The sequence below is a fragment of the Phocoena phocoena genome, chromosome 2, assembly GCF_963924675.1.
Source record: "Phocoena phocoena chromosome 2, mPhoPho1.1, whole genome shotgun sequence".
Taxonomy (NCBI): Eukaryota; Metazoa; Chordata; class Mammalia; order Artiodactyla; family Phocoenidae; genus Phocoena; species Phocoena phocoena.
The window spans coordinates 169,260,658-169,274,775 of NC_089220.1; the positions used below are offsets into that span (position 1 = coordinate 169,260,658).

Genomic DNA, 14,118 nt, shown 5'->3' on the forward strand with positions numbered 1-14,118 from the left:
TTACCTGGTGGAGGCTTGTTAAAAATACGCATCTACCAGCCCCACTCCAAAGATTATATTGATCAGGTGTCATGGGTGGAATTGTGACAAAGATGATTTGCTTGGCCAAACTTCAGTCTGGCTCCTGAACCTTCTCCTAGACCCATCTGTGCACTTCCTTGTAAAAATCCAGTTTTAGCAAATCTGATCACCCTCAGTATCTGATCAGGGTCCTCAGCCTCCACCATCCCCCAGGTAAACATCTGATCACCCTGGCCTGCCTGCAGCAAGTGCTTCTAGAGCCGTGCTGTCCAATAAATACGGTAACACTCCGTGGTGCGTTTTGAGGGCCTGGAATGTCCCAGCTGAGATGTGCTCTCTGTAAAAAATGCACTGGATTTTGAATACTTAAAATGAAAAAAGAATGTAAAATATCTTTATGACTTTTCTATTGATTCATCCTGCAATAGAATATTTTGGATATGTTGCGTTACATAAAATATATCATTTAATCTCTTTACTTTTTTTTTTAATATGGCCACCTGACCATTTAAAATGACATAGGTTGCTCCCAGCCTATTTCGACTGGACAGCTCGGCTCTCTACGATGCCCCAGTCCCCAGAGCCACAGACACAGGCATTCAAGTACTTACATGAGTGTTCCACAGACGCTTCGGATCGAGCATGTTCCAGACCAAAGCAATTCTTTTCCTTCCAAGCCTGACCCCCCTCGCCCACCCATCAGCTCCCGCTCTGTTTGCCATCTTGGTGGATGGACCCGTATCTGCACTGCACATGCTAGAGCCCTGGTGGTCATCCCCAGCTCCTCCCTTTCCATTTCCAGTCTTCAGTTACCCGTCAGTTCTACCGCCTTGATACTGTTCACATCCAAACCCTCCACTCCCCTCCCACAGTCCCTGTCTCTGTTCATGTCTCATCTCTCCCCTCAACTATTGTGGAAGTCTCCTAATTTACGGGCTTTCTGCTGTGATTTTCACCGGTCTCTGTTCAGTCCAAAGTGATTAATGCTACGGGAATGATATCGATCCAAGGCAACCCTGATCATGTTCTTTCTTTCCCTGCTCAAAACCTTTAGGCGGTTTCAATGCCTCTGGCTCCATTTCTCAAAGTATGGTACTCACTCATGGGTGTGCGTGATTTTAGGGTGTACAGGGAAGAACATTTATAGTTACATACACGTTTTAACACACACTGGAAACATATAACTAACATATGAAACCTGTGATTTTGTGGGCATTATTCTTTAGGACAAAAAGTGAGTCAACTTAAAGTTGTTTTTTTTAGAATATTTGCTTTATTTTATTTATTTTTAAGGATAATTCCCAAGGTTTATTTATTTATTTGGGCTGCATCTGGTCTTAGTTGCGGCACGCAGGATCTTTTTTAAGTTGAGGCATGCAGACTCTTATTACTTGCGGCATGCATGCGGGATCTAGTTCCCCAAGCAGGGATCCAACCAGGCCCCCTGCATTGGGAGCATGGAGTCTTTCCCACTGGACCACCAGGGAAGTCCCTAAAGAACGTTTTAAAGAAAAAATAGCACAGTCTAAAGTAATGGCATTTGGCCAAGTAAATGCATTTCAGATACATTTCAGACTCAATTTGGTTTTTAAAAAAAAAAAAAAAACCTTCACGATCCAGTTTCTTCTTTTCCTCTCTCATATGATCTCTAGAAGGTACCCTCTTCCTGTGCTTCAGCCATGCAACCATGCTGGATGCTTACAGATCTCCAGGCTCACTTTCTCTTTCTACATTTAGCCTCTCGGCAGGCACTAGTCCTTTGCTTGTACCACCTTTTCTCCCCTTCTGGCAAATAAGAACTAACCCTATAAAATTCCCCTCCAAGAGTCTTCTCTCTGAAGAGTTGTCTGGCTGCTCCAGGGAAAACTCCATCTCTGGTAGACAGCAGAGTGGTCCCCAGAGATACTCACATCCTAATCACCTGTGACTGTGTTACCTTACCTGGCAAAACGGACTTTGCAGATGTGGTTAAGGATTTTTTTTTTTTTTTGGCCAGGCCACACAGCATGCGGGACCTTACTTCCCTGACCAGGGATCGAACACATGACCCCTGCAGTGGAAGCGCAGAGTCTTAACCACTGGACCACCAGGCAAGTCCCATTAAGGATTTGTTTTGTTTTGTTTTTTGCCGTATGCGGGCCTCTCACTGTTGTGGCCTCTCCCGTTGCGGAGCGTAGGCGCCAGACGCGTAGGCTCAGCGGCCATGGCTCACGGGCCCAGCCGCTCCGCGACATGTGGGATCTTCCCGGACGGGGGCACAAACCTGTGTCCCCTGCATCGGCAGGCAGACTCTCAACTACTGCGCCACCAGGGAAACCCAAGGATTTTTTTGATGAGATTGTCCTGGATTATCTGGATGGACCAATGTAACACCAGGATCCTCATACAGGAAAAAAGCGAGGCAAGAGAGCCTGAAGAGTTGTGACAAAGGAAGCAGAGGTCGCAGTGATATGGGGCCACAAACCAAGCAACGTGAGCAGCTTCCAGAAGCTGGAAAAGGGGAGGAAATGTATTCTCCCCTGAGCGCCCTGAGGGAACCAGCTGCTATCGTAGAACTTATCCTGCTGATTTGCAATGATTCCATGTACCTAATCTCTCCTCCACACCTCCCCCCGCTCCCCCCTCCCACTAAAAGCCACGAGCTCCTGGGGAGACTGAATACCTTTGCCTCCCAGTGCCTCGGGCATTCTCTGGCCCGTGGTAGGAGTGACAGGAAGAGTTACTCTGGAATTGGGGGACGAAAATTGTAAGAAGGTAGGAGGAGTCAACATTGTCACGTGCTACAGAAAATCGACATAAGGGCCAAAAATAAATCATTGGATTTAGTGGCCTTGGGGTACTTGAGTGCAAGTGGAAGACGGGGTGTAGGGGGCTGAGGAGTGAGTGTGGGTCGGCAAGTGCAGATAATGAGTATAGACTCTTTTAAGAGTCTTTTAAGAGTCTATACTATGCCTCTTTTAAGAAGCATGCTGTAGAAGGGGCAGAAGAAGAGAGACATTTACTTGAGGGGGAGAAGGGGGTAGTTTTTTAGAACGTGAACAGCTTTGAACAGGTGCATAAAGCAAAGCAAAGGAGACTAAAGATGTAGGAATGAGGAAGGGTAGCTGGTAGAACAAGATCCTGGAAGGAGGGGAGAGGCGAGGCATTCTGGCAGCTGGATGGAGACAGAAGAGGAAGCAGGTACGAATGCGCCAGTAGCTAAGTTTAGTGGGTGGATTGTACAGTGTTTGTTCTGCTTTCCTCATGGGCTGTCAGTTCCACGCAGGCAAGGACCCTGGCTATGGGTTCAACATAGTGACAACAGTTAACACTTCAAATCGCTTGCTGTGTGCACGCCAGGCAGGCTTCTGAGAGCGCGGCATGGACAAATTCACTTAATCCTCATGACAACCGGATGAAGTAGGTACCATTATTATCCATTTACAGGTGAGGAAATAGAGGCACAGAGACGGTGAGTAACTTGTCCAGAGTCACAGTGGCAGAAAGTGGAGGGCTTCAAAGATGCAGGCGCTCACTAAGTAGTTGTCAAGTGACTGAGAACGCACTTGACATGCTCCCCCCGCAAATCGCAGGATGGTTTACCCTCCTGCAGCTACCTTCCCCCTCCCCCAAGTGGGGTGTTGTCCATCTGCGCTGTCCTCTCACACAAATGAGGCCTGGCCGGAAGGGCCACAGTCTGCTGGACCAGGGTTGAGGTCACACAGGTGCCTGAGATATTATCCCTTACGCTCCACCTCGAGGCAGGGACTCCAAATGTTCGGTTCCATTAGGATGACACCTTCTGGACACCTTGCTCTCCCCTCTCCCTCCCTCTCAGCCCAGGCCAGACTAGGATCCACTAGGCCATCCCTTGCTCCCCAGCAGGGTACAGGAGTGTTCCTTCCGCACCACCCATTACCCCCTGCAGGCCTGGCTTTGCAGCCCTAGAACTGTCTGCTAGCAGGGCTTAGGGCCTGGGGGCGAGTGTCAGAACCCCGACGGAAGGTAGGTTTCTGTGGGGGGCGAAGGGGAGCAGAAATTCAGATCCAGAAGCAGGAGTGCCGGAGGTAATAAATTCAGAGCCTGGAAAGGAAAGATGGGGCCTTGGCAGCTCTCATGGGAAAGCAAAGTAGCGTCTGTGCCTGGAACCACTCACTGTCGACCCCCTCACAGGCAGCATCGTCCTGGTGGGCAGGTTCTAGAACGGAACAAGATCCCTAAGGCAGATTTTAGCTGCATCCTGATCTTTTGGGGGCATTCTCTGTTTTCCCCTAGGCCTCTATCTAGGCTTATTCTTTTTTTTTTTTTTTTGCGCGCGAGCTTGTGGGCTTTCTCTAGTTGCGGCGAGCGGGAGCTACTCTTTGTTGCGGTGCGCGAGCTTCTCATTGCAGTGGCTTCTTTTGTTGCAGAGCATGGGCTCTAAGCGCGCGGGCTTCAGTAGTTGTGTCACACAGGCTCAGTAGTTGTGGCGCACGGGCTCTAGAGCGCAGGCTCAGTAGTTGTGGCGCACGGGCTTAGTTGCTCCGCGGCACGTGGGATCTTCCCGGACCAGGGCTCGAACCGGGGACCCCTGAATTGGCAGGTGGGTTCTTAACCCGTGTCCTACCAAGGAAGTCCCTAGGCTTATTCTTGTAACTACACATCTTTCTAGATCAATCTAACTCTCTCAAGGGCTAAGGCTGCAGATCCCTGTCTATATAAGAGAAACTGGCTCTTTTTTCACACTATGAAATTTTCTAGTGATCCAAATCCCAGTAAAAATGGCAACAGCTTAAAGGCCAATCAATTTTTTTTTCTTGAGTGACATAAACATGCTTTCTCCCTGTTTTTAAATATCATTTCTCTCATTTCACCATTCTTTTTTTTTTAATATTTATTTGGCTGTGAGGGATCTTTGTTGCTGCATGCAGGATCTCTTTTTTTTTTTTTAGTTGTGGCACATGGGATCTTTATTACCTCATGCGGGATCTTTTTTTTCTTTTTAGTTGCAGCATGGGATCTTTAGTCGTGGCATGCAGGATCTAGTTCCCTGACCAGGGATCAAACCCAGCCCCCTGCATTGGGAGCGTGGAGCCCTAGCCACTGGACACCAGGGAAGTCCCTCATTCCATCATTCTTGCCTGAAAAGTCAGGTGAACAATAAGCCTTATCTTTGAGCAGCTATTAGTTTGCAGGCGCTGTGCTCAGTGTTGGGACTCTGTGAACAGGTCAAGATCCCAATCAATGAAAGAGAATTGCTGTAATACCAAGTGTTAAGTCAAGGTCTCAGCGATTTCTTTCTTCTTTTTTTTTTTTTTTGGAGAGGAAGGGCAGGGGGAGATCTATGAACCTTCTGAAATTACGTGCAAAATTGTACCTACTTGTGCATTTCTGGGAAGAGAGTTCCTAGCTTTTACCAGCTCCCCGGAGGGGTCTGTGACCCCCCCAGACTGAGTAATATGGTGGCAAGTGCTGGGGGAGAACAGAATCTGAATTGAGAGGAGCAATTGGAAATATAAGGAGTGCATTATTATTCCGTTAATTCATTAATGCTGCAGTCATTACAATAATCATTTATTTTCTTCAGTGGTCTTTTACAATCTTTGGTAAAAACCATAGCTTTTTTGGCAAGAAAAAAAGGTCACAAGAAATTCGAGTCATGGTGTTTGAAGTGAATCGGTTATTTCAAAAGGAAGGAAGCTCGTTGGAGTAGACCCCATAGTTAAGAAGTCCCCTGCAGGCCCCCTGGAGGGTCTCCCCTCTCCCCACCAAGCCTGGGGCTCCCCCTGAGACCCACTTCCTGCAGCACCCCGCGTGCATGGCTCTGAGTGTGATCGGCCGAGGAGGGTACTCTCCACTGAAATACAATTAACGATATGATGCTCTCCGAAATTCTGGCTCTGCACCACCCAAAATTTAGCCACATTCCACAAGATCCCACTATGCTGTGGTGTTGTCCCTGGTGAATCCCATTTTTCTTAAGCACAAAAGTGATTAATTTGGTGCTATAAAGTGAAGATTTCATTGTTTGCACCCCAGAGTAGCAAAGGCTACAAAATTAATTAAGTGTTCCCTTTGTCTCTGATACATGAGAGATAATACGGAGGGAAGTAAAACCAGTTTATTTTCTTTAACTGCATTTTCACATTCCCTCTCTCTTCCTGTCTCCACTGATTAAAATGAGTGAGGTTTTGCACATAATTTCCAAAAATGCATAGATTACTGCCCCGCCCCACCCCGCTCCCCCTGAATCCTGAGACCTTGAGAGCCATCCACTCCTGATTCATTTTCCAGTTTTTCCCTCCACCACTCCATTCCCTCTTCCATTAAGGAAAGCTGCTCTTGCATTCTAGCCAGAGATCCTATCCCAGCCATTTCCAGCTTCCTGTCCTTCAGGGCTTGGTTCTGCAACATAATAAATGAAGGGTCTTGGCTACTTGGTTCAGGTGCATTTCTTCCCGCTTTTCTGAATTACATGTAATTGGCTCTCCCCTGCCCCCTGGTGTCTAAGTCATATTGTAATGAATGATGAGTGTTAGAAGCCCAATTCTCCCTAGTATTTGGTGGGGGAGGAGAAAAGAGAGGAAGAATGAGGAAGGGGAGAAGCAGAGAACACAGGTAGAGATGACGTGTCTGTGCAGATATAAGATTCAGGCTTTCTGTCTATTTCCTGCTCTCACAATTGGTTAAACAAAAATTGGCTCCAGAACCAAGCCCTAAGTGGACTAGAGTTCACTGTCCTGCCAACAGAGGAGCAGCTATTTATTCACGTTCTTTGTTCCCCATACTTAATCCGTGGCTGACTTCGCCCTTTGCTCCCAAATACACCATCTCCCTTAATTATCTCCTCTGCTGTGAGGCTGCTTGGGAAAAGAATTACAGATTGAGTTCATCCTACCCGAGGGTTCCTGTCCTTGTCTGGCACTTGCTCTGTGTTGCAACGTGTGAGGCTTGTGCTGGACACGGCTCAGAGGTGGACCCGGCCTCGTGGGCTCCAGACACGAAACTAGACATACAGGATACAAGTGAGGAGTAATAAATAAATAACGGCAGAGGCAGAAATCGGTTTTAGTTTGTTTCTCAGGGCGCCCACATCTGGAATGCAGGGACCATGTCTGGTTTTGGATGTGGTTCAGGTTTGGCCCTCCTTGGCTTGAATTTCTCTGAGCTGAGCCAGTCTACCTGGCTGCGGTGGTACTGTTTTCTTCAAAGAGAGTGAGCAGACATGTTTCCATTTCCATGCTTGGTGGCCGGGTCCAAACAACACGTGGGTGGTTGTACTGGATGAGCCTTAAGATCCTTTTCTACCTGGAGGTTCTGTGATTCATTTAAAATGGGTGTGCACCCCTGACAATTTGTTGGTGGTGATTTCCTCTGCTGGGTCTGGCTTTCTGTTGATTCTACTTTACCGAATATTGCCCAAATCCGTTCATTATTTTCCTCCACCGGTTCTTCCTAAGTTCATATTTCATTTGCCTGAATGACTTGCAATGGTCTCTGCTATGGACTGAATGTTTGTATCCCCCTAAAATTCATATGTTGCAGCCCTAACCCCCAATGTGATGGTATCAGGAGATGGGGCCTTTGGGAGGTAATTAGGTTTAGATGCGGTCATGTGTGTCGGGCCCCTATGATGGGATTAGTGCCCTTATAAGAAGAGAAAGAGACCAGAGCCTTCCCCCTCTGTGATGTGAAGATACAGCAAGAAGGTGGCCATCTACAAGTAGGAAGAGGGTTCGCCCCAGATGCTGAATCTGCCAGTACTGTGATCTTGGACTTCCCAGCATCCAGAACTGAGAGAAATAGATATTTGTAGTTTAAGCCACCCAGTCTATTGTATTTTGTTATAGCATCCCAAACTAAGACAGTCCCCAAACTGATGTCTCTGCTTCCACACTGTGGTCCCAACCCTCATAGACATTAAAATGCATGTTAAAATGCATAGATTTAATAAACTAATGTGTTCACACACATACTCACACACAAAAAAATCAATACTTATCAAAGAAATTATAAGAGTTTCTCTTTATGTCCTCAGAACAAGAAGGTGCTCTTAAATAAGTTGCAAAAAGCATCAAGTAAAAAGAAAAAAAAATGATAAATTTGGCTATATTGAAATTAAAACTTATGTGGAATAAAAAAGATACTTACACCAAGAGGCAAGCCACAGACTGGGAGTAGATATTTGTAACTCATAATCAACAAAGGAACACTTTCTAAAGTATGTAAAGAACTCCTATGAATCAACAAGAAAAAACAAACCAATAGAAAAAGTGGTAAAGATATGAACGGGGAATTCAGAAAAGGGGACATTTGTGTTGCTAATAAATACGTGAAAAGATGTTCAACCTAACCAGAAATCAGACGAATGCCAATGAAGGGCTTCCCTGGTGGTCCAGTGGTTAAGAATCTGCCTTCCAATTCAAGGGACATGGGTTCAATCCCTGTGGGGAACTGAGATCCCCCACGCTATGGGACAACTAAGCCCACACACCACAACTACTGAGCTCAGGCACCTCAACTAGAGAGAGCCCACGTGCCGCAAACTACAGGGCCCACGCTCCCTGGAGCCCATGCGCCACAACTAGAGAGAGAAAACCTGTGCGCCACAACTAGAGAGAAGCCCAGGCTCTGCAACGAAGAGACTGCACGCCACAACGAAAAATCCTGAGTGCCAAAACTAAGACACGACGCAGCCAAAAAAATAAAATAAATAAATATTTTTAAAAAACTGCATGTGTAGCTTGGTTTCACTTAAAAAAAAAAAGGAATGCAAATGAAAATGTGACACCATTTTATATCCACCAGATTGGCAAAAATTAAAAGTCCAGTGAGACCAAATGTTGTCAGGAATGTGGGGAAATTGGGGTTGTCTTATGCTAATGGCAGGAATAGAAATTAGTAAAGCCATTTTGGGGATGGATTGAATGCTCTCTAGTAAAGATGGATATATCCTCTGATTCTTATTAATTCCTCTCCTAGGGGGATGTATGTACAAAGAAAGAGTCATATATCAGGATATTTGTAATAGCTGCAAGTTGGAAATAATTTAAATTTCCATCAAAAAGGAGGTGGGAAAATAAAGGTTGCACAGTCATATAATGGAACGCTATTATAGCAGTTGCAATGATAGAACAAGTCAATGTATCCAGTTGAAGGACCGTGAAAACATAATGTTAAGGGAATTAGTGTTTGATGGGTATGGAGTTTTAATTCAGGAAGAGGAAAAAGTTCCAGAGATGGATGGGTTGGTGATATTTGCACAACAAAATGAATGTAGTTAATGCCATTGAACTGTATACTTAAAATGGTAAATTTTAAGTTATATCTATTTTACCACAATTTAAGGGGGAAAAAACCCCATAATGAACAGAATTAGGCGCACCATGAAATGCATTGTATGATGTGCTCATGACATTTAAAAATATTAAATAATCATAACTCACTAAATAAAGCATTAAACATATTGAATATGTATATATATGATCAATTCATAAAGATGTGAAGGAATCACACTGAATGCAAGATGTGCTTACCTGCTGGGAGGGAGAGGAGGAAAGTCTGAGGTGGTAGCTGTGGTAGAACTCTATCTGTGACATTTTATTAAAAAAAAAAATCTAAGAAAACTCATTAAATGTTAAAGCAAAATAGGTGTTACACCCATCTCGACATTGTTCCGTCTGAAGACAGGGGCAGTCTCTCCGTCTGTGATCGGGCTTTTATGTGTCACGTGCTCTCTGGCCTTGCATCTGTTCAGGACCAGCTCTTAGCCTTATATTTCTGGAGGTCCTTTTATGTCTCAGGCACATTGCTAGGCGCTGGGAACTCCATGATGAACAGCACAGGCACGGGTGCTACTCTTAGCATTTTCCTCCCAGGGATGTTCTTGCACAACGGTTTCCAAAGAGAGGCCCCTGGATTAGCAGTATCAGCCTCGCCTCGGAACTTACTGGAAATGCAAATTGGGGGGCAGCACCCCAGACCTGTTAACTCAGGTGCTATGGGGGTGGGGCCCCATATGGGGTGCTTTCACGAGCCCTCCAGGCGATGCTGGTGCACGCTCAAATTTGGAAATCATTGCTCTTATATAAAGAAGAGAATGCTATCTCCTTTGTACAGCCCATCTGAGGTGGAGGTGGGCAGGGGGTGTCCCTCCAAAAGTTGCCCGTGTCCCAAAGTGTTCCAGAGGTCAAGAAAATGCCCTTTCATCACGGTTGCATACACCACCCCGGTTCTAGTGCCCGCTGCCCTGGGGCGCTTGGGACTCCCTCCCCTGTCCCCTCCCCATGCTCAGCCTTGGGGCTTGCCTGGTTTCCTAGTCAGACTCAGCCTCCACGGACCCTCCCTCGAAGCTGCTCACACCAGGTCCTCTGTCTACGTATGTCCAAACTCCTGGGGCTGACCGAGTTCAAGTCATTTTCCCAGAAGTACTACAGCGCCCAAGGGCAAGTTGGACGCAGTTGGATACCTGGGTACCGGAGTGTCTGTGCTCCGCGGGCCCACGGACACTCCATCCCAGCTCCTGCCTGGTCAAGATATCCGACTCCTCTCCTTAGTTTCACATTTAAGACCCTCAGGGGCTTGACCCCATGTGCCTTTCTCTCTCTCCCTCCTGAAAGAAGACTCTGGAAAAAACAGCACTTTTCCTTTTGCTCATAGAAGATATTCACACTTTCCTGTCTCAGAGGCTTGTATTTTCTTTTATTTTATTTGGATTTCTTCTGTCTGGAGTAGACTCTTTCCATATATGACAACTCCACTCTCCGCACTTCAACCCCCATACGTACTTATCATTTCAGATCAGCCTCAAATGCCATTTCCTCCCTCTCTAGCTGGAGGCGTTTGCTTCTTCCTTTGTGCTCTCCTAGTCCAAGGCTTTCTCGGCTTCTGTAACCTGCCATTTCTCTCTCCCATTTCATTTTGTATTCCAGGGTTTTATGTATTTGTCTTATTAAGTCATGAACTTAACTTATCGTCTTATTCAGACATCTTAGTCGAGATGATTCCTTTAGGGATGCTGAGCACGCTTTCAAGCTCAGGTGATATCAATAAGGGTATTGTTCCAAAGTGTCTAAGACGTGGTCTTCTGTCCTCAGATTACTGGAGGACTAGAGGGGGAGACAGATACCTTGTTTATACAAGGCGACGGAGTTCAGGATAGGGTGATGTGTTTGCCTGGAGGAGAGAGACACTGATTCTGCCTGTGAAGGCGTTGGAAGCGGGATGGGTTGACGGAGAAGTTCTGCCTGGAAGCTGTCAGAGTGAGGAGATCTCATTACAAGAAAGTGTAAGACGATGGGAGGCTGAAACAGGGCAAAGATGTCCTCTCCATTTTCGAGGAGAAGAGACAGAAAGGCATAGATGGCAAAGAAGAGGGGTAAGTACAGTTTCACAGAAACCAAGGGAAGAGTGTGTTTCTGTAGGAATGGAGTTAGAATCAGAGAGATGCCTTTGATACAAGGTCATCCTTACTGCCAGACTTTTTCTGCGGTACACGGGCCTCTCACTGCTGTGGCCTCTCCCGTTGCAGAGCACAGGCTCCGGACGCGCGGGCTCAGCGGCCATGGCTCACGGGCCCAGCCGCTCCGCAGCATGTGGGATCCTCGCGGACTGGGGCACGAACCCGCGTCCCCTGAATCGGCAGGCGGACTCTCAACCACTGCGCCACCAGGGAAACCCTACTGCCAGACTTTGCAGGAACTACAGGAGGGACCTAACCTGAGAACAAAGGTAATTGCCTTGCAGGATCTCCCGTGGAAACTGAAGGCACCTCTTTGAATTTAAGGTTTGGTTGCTATTTGAACTTCCTTATTTGCAGGATTTAGAGTGGTGTTTTTTCAATCTACGGACTGTAGGTATATTTAAGATATACATTTTTCCCTTTAGAAAGAGTCTATAGTAATTAAGTTGAGAAGCGCTGAATTACAATTTTCCTCCCAGTGTGTTTTGCGCAGTCTCAGTCTGGCCAGTAGGAGGCAGCATAACCTCATGCTCTGAGTCAGGATCCTTGTTGCTGGAGTCGGCTCTGGCCCAGGAAAGGAGGCTTCCCTCCGTTCTGTGCTTCCGTTTCCTTCTTTACCTCCTGAAAAAGGTAGGAATTAACTATTCCCTCCGTTCTCTGCTTCCGTTTCCTTCTTTACCTCCTGAAAAAGGTAGGAATTAACTAACAGCCAAACATTTTCAAAACGTTAAATGATCTGGGGGTGCTGGGTAGAAATCACAGCTAAATATAATCCCAATCCATCTCTGACTTGGGCCTGAAATCTGAAAAGCTCAAAGCTTTTCACAAGGGAGTCTTGTTCCTATTTCTGCAAACGGAAACTCTAGTATGTAAATTCACAAAAGACAAGGATGTCCAGTATGTAGATGTAAGTAAACTAAAATAAACATCACAGCAAACTTCCACCTGTAGGTATGAAAAAGTGGAAAAGCAAGGGTTTTTCTGGCCGTTTCCATTTCCGTTTTGTTACTTTAATGCTCTAAAATTGTTTAAAACAATTATATTACTTTTGAATATATTAAAGCAGTCATTTGTCTATTGCAAACACTGTACATTACTATCTGAAAGAGCTGAAATATTAGGTCTGATGTATTATATTTGCAAGTCCCTCCATTTCCCAGAGGCGGCAAAGCAGAGTGGAGACGCATACCAGCCCCTCCCTCCAGCTGTGTGACCTCAGAGAGGTGGTTCAACCTCTCTGATCTTCCCAGCACCTATGAAATTGGACAGGTCATAATAGTACCAACTGGGTAAGCTTGTCGGTGAACATGAGACAAGAGCCTGGCACACAGTGGACATTCAGTAGATATTTCAGGAAATTATTAGTGGCTGGATATTTGGTCCCTAATCTAGAATATGATGTGGGGCATTGGATTGGGTACCTTCCCAATATCAGGTTCTATGGGATATGGTGAAATGATAAAATGTACTTTCATTTTGGTTTCGTTAAAACCACCCTCACGTTGAACACGGACCGAAAAGTTACTCTGCTGGTCTTAACCATGTTAAAGTGGTCAGGATCGTGCGCTACATCCTCAAAAGGCCTCAACTGCTTTTTCTCTCCCCGTAAATGAATTCCTTTGGGAGGTGCACTTCCGGGCTGAGCACTGCAGCTACTGTCATTCCCTAAACAGGATTCCAAGCCACTCATGGGAATTAACGGACATGATTATGTTTGGGGGACCTGTGAAGGAGAATCAATATATAACTAGGACAAGATGCCACGTGAAGAATGGTTGTGTTTGGAAACCCTGCATACTACAGTCTCCTCCTAGAGATTCACCATGTGCTACCATGGATTAAAAGCTCCAAGCAGCTCTGTCCAATAGAAATGGCATATGAGTCACAGGTGCAACTTAAAATTTTCTAGCAGCCACGTGAAAAAAGGAACAGATGAAATCGATTTTAATAATATATTTTATTGAACCCCATTTACCCAAAATAGTACCATTTCAACCTGTAACCAATATTTTAAAAGAGTTTAAATTATCTCAGTCTTTGATAGACGACATGTATTTTAACACCTAGCGCACTTCTCAGTTGGGATTAGTCACGTCTCAAGTGCTCTGGGACCACATGGAGCTAGCAGTTACGTTATAGTATGACTCAGGCTCAGAGAATCCATGCTTGGAGGGAACCCCAATAGAACCTGAAAAGGCCCCGAGAAGTTACAGGGAAAATAATGGAAAAGAATAGAAGGCGCATTTAGGTTACCTTAAAAGCCAAGATCTTAGAAGAGAGACTGTCCAGAAAAGGATTAAATGACAACAACTTAAGTGAGGGTTAAAAACGGACCAATCTCAGCATTTTTCTTAAAACCCCAGGCGGAGATGGGCAGAGGCGCCTACGGTCCAGATGAGGAGGTGGTATGGTCTTGTGTTTACTGACCGCTCTGAATTCTCCTTTAATCTTATGTTCCTCTGCTTCTGGGTGTCCATATGTGGAGGCTGGACGGTGTTGCGTGATTTTTAAAAAATCTTCAAATCACGTACGTTAGCAGCAGCCACTTCTCAAACTCTTCAGCAAGAGGCAATTTTTGTTCCCCGTCTCATCCCACTTTTGTGGTCCCAACCTTTTCACTGTGTCTGCGAGCTTCACTCCCCATCCTGACTCCCCCGACTTCGTCTCATCTTTGGGCC

General features: G+C 45.8%; 1 protein-coding gene across 1 annotated transcript in view; it reads right to left on the bottom strand.

Annotated features, from left to right (window-relative positions):
• SEPHS1 (selenophosphate synthetase 1) overlaps positions 1-13,567 on the bottom strand; it is a 45,536-nt gene extending 31,969 nt beyond the window's left edge. The window contains exon 1 of the mRNA XM_065901313.1: positions 13,553-13,567. The gene's annotated coding sequence lies outside the window, so the exon portion shown is untranslated. The remainder of the gene's footprint in view (positions 1-13,552) is intronic.
• Between the last annotated feature and the right edge of the window lie 551 nt (positions 13,568-14,118).